The sequence below is a fragment of the Euprymna scolopes genome, chromosome 40 (genome assembly GCF_053919585.1).
Source record: "Euprymna scolopes isolate OS-2025 chromosome 40, ASM5391958v1, whole genome shotgun sequence".
In the NCBI taxonomy this organism is placed as follows: domain Eukaryota; kingdom Metazoa; phylum Mollusca; class Cephalopoda; order Sepiida; family Sepiolidae; genus Euprymna; species Euprymna scolopes.
Window position 1 is genome coordinate 15,427,004 of NC_136521.1, and position 6,100 is coordinate 15,433,103.

The following is a 6,100-nucleotide window of genomic DNA, read 5'->3' on the forward strand; positions in this document are numbered from 1 at the left end:
AACCTCGACCTTCTTCAAGTGTATCTTGCTGAAATCCAAGAAGATCTTTTTATCAAACTTGGGAATCTGCACGGAACTTTGAATAAAAACAATTATATATACATATATATATATATATATATATATATATATATATATATATATATATATATATATATATATACTATACTATACTATACAGCACAGTATATTATACATTTACATGTGTATTTACAATGATATATATATATATATATATATATATATATATATATATATATGTATATACTAAACATTCGTATTGCTATGTCATTAATATAACTGTTTATCGGATCATCTGGTTTTACCTTAAATTTGCAAAGCAAAAATATTTTAATTTTGGATTTTCGTATTATTTAAAATCCTCGAACTTCTCACGATATTAATTTTTATTTCCGCAATATAATCACCGGCATTCTTCAGGTATATCTTGCTAAACTCGGGAAGTTTTCTGTCGAACTCAGGAATCTGCACAGAATTTCAAACGGAACTATTTATTCCACCGGGGTACCATGTTCTTGTTATATATATCATTGTAAATACACATGTAAATGCATAATATACTGTGCTCCCCTCGGCTTTCTTCTATATATACTCTTTATTAATCTCCTTGTCATTAAGCATTTCACATTTGGACTCTTAAAAAAGCCTGCACTAAAGGGCGAAACGTCGTCATCGAGTATTTAGGTCTTTCTATCTTCATTTGTATCATATTTTAATCATATGCACCATTCAAACAGTGTTTGAATATATGGTTAAGTTGCAGTTTTAGTCATTTAGAACTGCTTTAAAGCTTCACTGCTCACTCATTTTTCGCCCAAATTGTAAACAATTATTACAGTTTATCGATCACCTTCTTAGCTATATTGTGAGAAATACATTTTCAATTTTCGTTGAGTAAAACAAAAGTTATGATGAATTTACTAAATCTTAAGAATATGTAAGAAGCTGAGCGACGTTTTTGATGACTGGTTTCCATAGACGTCACGTCACTTCATCGACTACTATTGCTACCAATTCACCGCTCTCGGGAAAAGAGAATTAACAAGTGAAACAGAGAGAATGAAAGAATCAAAGAGAGATAATTAGGGGGATTTTATTGAAAACAAACGAGTGTCGTACATTGTTATTACATATGTGTATTTTATGTTTAAGGGGGGGGAGACTGAAATTAAAAAAGAACGAGTGAATTTATTGGAAGCCTGGAAAAAATCATGGATTACAATAGAAAAATGCAAGCAGGAAAAGTATTATGGTTAAGCTAAAACATGGAAAATAAAGGACTATTTGTTAAAACTAGAAAAGAAAAAGTCAGATTTTCTACTAACAGGTATAATAATAATAATAATAATAATAATAATAATAATAATAATAATAATAATAATAACAGATTTATAACTTAAAATATTGCAGCATTAAGAATTTAAAAAAAAATAATTTATAACATTATATAATCAATTCTTAATGCTGCAATATTTTAAGTTATAAATATATTATATTGTTTTACTAGAATATCCTTTTCTTTTTTAGTTTTAACATCTACTGCTTTCCTTTTCCATGTTTAAGTTTAACCATATTACTTTTCACGCTCACATTTTTCTATGGTAATATATCTTTGTTTCTTGCAAAAAGAGTATGAGATGACTTTATTGTGGGGCTCGAATCCCACGACTAGCGGTAATCGTAACTTCCTGCATTGGTGATTCCAGCACGATGAAAAACTAGTGTATGTAGGTATTCAATTCCTCAATTCAGTCTAAAAAAAAAGAAAGGATACCCCTGGAAGGGAAGCTGCGCGTGTAATTGTGAGGCAAATATTGCGCAATCCCAGATCACACCTTATCTGAATTGGCACTGTTTTGGTCCAGTGGCAAGGAGAAGTCCACGACAACTGGAAACAGTGCCGAGATAAGCTTGTTGGTAGGTTGTTTTTGTTTTACGTCATATCAACCCTTTTTAGGTTATTTAATGCCGAATCAAGTGATTTTGAAGAAAAATGTTTTAATAGAATATATATATATATATTTTTCAAGTCGGTTTCTATTTAACCTGTAGTTGAGACCCTAACAGGTACTACCACTCCTGGTCAGAGTGGACCTGGGAGTAATTGCAATCAAGGAGTCGCTCTACACATCCCAAAGCCTGCAATAATATTTATCCAGATATATATATATATATATATATATATATATATATATATATATATGCATAGAAAAATATTGAAAATGAAAAGAAGAATTATAATTATTTATTTATTCATCAACTTTTAACAGAGCCCATATGAGTGCGCATGTATATATCAACAGTAGCATCAAATGCTGGATGGCAAGCAATTGTATTATAGAAAAAGCAGCGTTTGAACGCGTATGCAAATTAGAAACTGTGCTGTGGCTTGCGTCTGAAGAAAAAGTAAAAAAAAAAAAAGGACACCACGTGGTCGAGGAGAAACAAAGTCGGCTCCGAAGGAGAAGGACGTGTAATATGATGTGAGAAGAACGCGTTCGATTGAAAAAGACTGTCTATGGCAGGCGTGTAGTGGAACAGAAGTGAACGATTTTTAAACTAGAGACGGAAGAGTAACAGTAATTAGAGTAACGCTAATAAATGCTTTTGTTAAAAAAAAAATAAATGCCGATCCGAATTTTTATTTATTTTTGTTTGCTTTTCCTTTTCAACGGTGCCGGACAATGTAGGGTCCGAGATAAGTTTGAATAGTAACAGCCACGTTACAAACGTTACAGTTTTATTTCAAAACAAGTGCAAGATTCAAAATATTTGGTGCGTTTTTGATGTAGAACAGATGCGTTTCGTTTCTAACGGAATATAGACGTCAGAATTCAAAATATTTAACGTATTTATGAAATAAAATGAGTGATTTGTTTTTTTGCTAGCGGGGGTGCCCGGCGTTGCCCGGGTGTTTGGAGGTATGTGTGGTGGGTGGTGGCTAGATCAAAACAAAATTGGAGAAATAATAACCCTGTTCAAACGATACATATTAAGTTGGTGCAAAAATAATGTCGTTTTTTATATCTACGGGGACGCCAAAAAAAAAAAAAAGCAACATTATTATTGCACCAACTGTAAGAATTCAAAAATGTGATGGGATATTGTTTGTTTGTTTGTTTTTGTTTTGCGGCATATCAACCCTTTTCAGGGTGTTTAATGCCGAATCCAGTGATTTTGAAGAACAATTTTTTAATAGAGTATATTTGCTTTTTTTTTAAAGTCGGTTTGCATTTAATCCATAGTTGGGACCAAAACAGGTACTACCACTCCAGGTCAGAGTGGACCTGGGAGCAATGGCAATAAAAGGATGGCTCCACACTCCCTATAGCTCGCAATCCAGGGCCCCACCATCGGATATAGTTTAAGGATATACTCAGGACCGGGATATTGATATTAAAGGAAAGCATTTGTTTTAATTTATTTATTATTTTTTTAATAATCCATCGTTGTTAGAATTCAAAATATTTAATTCGTTTGTCAAATGGAATGGGTATTTTTTTATTTACCTTATATCCTTTTAATTTTATTAGCGATATCGATTCCAGTCAAAACATTGGTAATTAATGTTGATAAATAACGCCTCCAAGTAAATAACAATTCCTTAAATACGAAATAATAGTGGGCTTTTGAAATAACGTCAAAAGAAAGTAAGGAAAGAAATACGCAATAAAGCCGAGAGAAGTTGGTCATATTTTCGGATTGTTATAACTCAATCCCATAACTAAAGTATATTAACATGTATTATGTGTTGTCTATTATGATAAAGTAATATTCCTGCTGATTAATTAATATGTACTAGTGATTGGACGATTCCAATATTTTTCCCGATTCTGATACAATTACCGATTCCTTATAAATCTCTAAATATTTAACTATATAGCTGTATTTTTCTCTGGTTACCGTAAAAACACTCATGTTAAATGTGCAAATATTTTCCTAAACGTAAAAATATACTTGTAGGGGGACGATCTATCGATTTGAGCTTCACTGGTGCATTAAAATCAATAAATATTTATTATTCTTCATTATACCCAGCAATGGAAGATTTTGTTTTAAACAAAATCAAATAAAAAAGACAATTGAAAGAATCGTTTTTGGTATCGGAAAATCGGTACAAATGTTTCCGATTTCGATACCGATTCCGATACCCTCAAATATTCCGAATTTCCCGATTCCCGATTAATCGTCCCAACACTTATATGTACAAAAGGTACGGTTTCACGAATTAATTTTCATACTGAAAACGGAGTTTTATATACTTTTATTCCAGCTGGAGTTAAATATATACATTTTATTCAAAAGAAATTTACAATCAATGAGTAACCTCATTTGCATATTACATTTAAAAATATATATTTTAATAAGTACTTCGATGTCCGTAATTGTTTGTCGTAATAAAATTGTTTTAATTGTTCGATTTAGAAAAATTATTTAAAATTTATTTAATCTATATTAAATTTAAGTTATTTTTAGTTTAGTATCGAGTATAACTGTTTCACTTAACACCGGAAGTAAACTTATTTATTTAAGCAATGAGAGTTATTACCCTTTAAGCTATGAGAGTTTCGTATTTGATTTCCGTATACCAAGATGGGTGCGTTTTATGGCTTTCGTAACAAGTGAGGATATTCAGTATATCTTCGAGAGTATGTGACTGGTCTCTCCGTCCGCAATATATTTCGACCGGGCAACGCCAAGTATATATAGCTAGTTAATATATATAAAAAAAGTTTCAGAAATACAAACGTTAACAAACTCTCATTTAGCATAATAATGAAAGCAAAACTGACAGGATTAATATTTATACATAAAAAATCAAAGCTCTCTTCCATAGTCGTGCGTATAAACAAGATATTAATGCCGGTGTGTCTCGGGGTTCAATCCCGTAAACATTATTATTCCTAATATTCATAAAAGACCCCTTTGACAAGTACGAGATGGGTATACTTGCTGATGACACTACGTTGTTTAAGAGACCTTAGGGAGAAACGGATGTATGCATATTTAAGACAATAGCAGAACCCGTAGAAAATAGTGCTGATTTGTTAAAACATCACTCACACGAGAGCGTATCTTATACTTTTAAAAGCCAGAATTCGATCCTGCATGGAGTATTACAGGGTAACCCAAAATAACGGGCCCCGAATAAATTTTATTAATAAGGGTTGGGGCCCATTTTTGGGGTCAATCATTGTATATGCACATAGGCATGTAAACGTATCACTAGCGTCTTAGACAGGGTCTAAAAAAATCCCGCACTATTAGTCAAGCTCCACCTCTGTCCATCAATGCAATGTAGAATCACTGTGTATGATTTACAAGTAGTTGAATAGAATTATTTCTGATGAACTCATAGCACTTGTGTCCCCTCTATGTACATAATTCTGACTAACCTGGTAAGCAGCAAAATCCCACCCTTTCACTATTGAAGATCATAGATGCGTGAAAAACTTCTATTTTAATACCTTCTACTCTCGGACTGCTTAACCTTGGAATTCTGTCCTTGTTTTATGTTTCCTTGACTGTAATCCCCCGGCTTAAGTTTAAATATAATGTGAACAGACATACAGCTGCTCAAATCCCTTTTAGACACGATCCCAAATAATATACGTTTCAAGTGACAATACGAGTTTTCGGGTGAAAAAAGTAAAAAAAGTATCATTTTCAGTATATTGTCAGGAGTTGAGTTATTTATATCTCTTTGACGGCGCAAAGATTAGCCACAAGGTCAGATAGTGAAGTTTGAAACCAGCACTCTGCAGATTATCATATGTTAACTGTTATCGTGCACATATAATATGTCATCGACAATTACAACAGCGTTAGTCTTATGCAGCGAAATTATCTCTACGATAAAGAAGACACCATTAATTGACTTAGTTAGCCTTGCTTACTAAGCTCTCTCTCTCTCTCTCTCTCTCTCTCTCTCGTCGACAATGTGCAAAATAATCAAGATGGCCGACGACTTAATTCGTTGGTGCAAGCGTAATTTGCGAATGCTTTTGTAAATTGCTCGGCGAGTTTTAATTAATTACTGTAGACGAGTTTCAGTTTTACCTGACTCATTTTCTAGAGT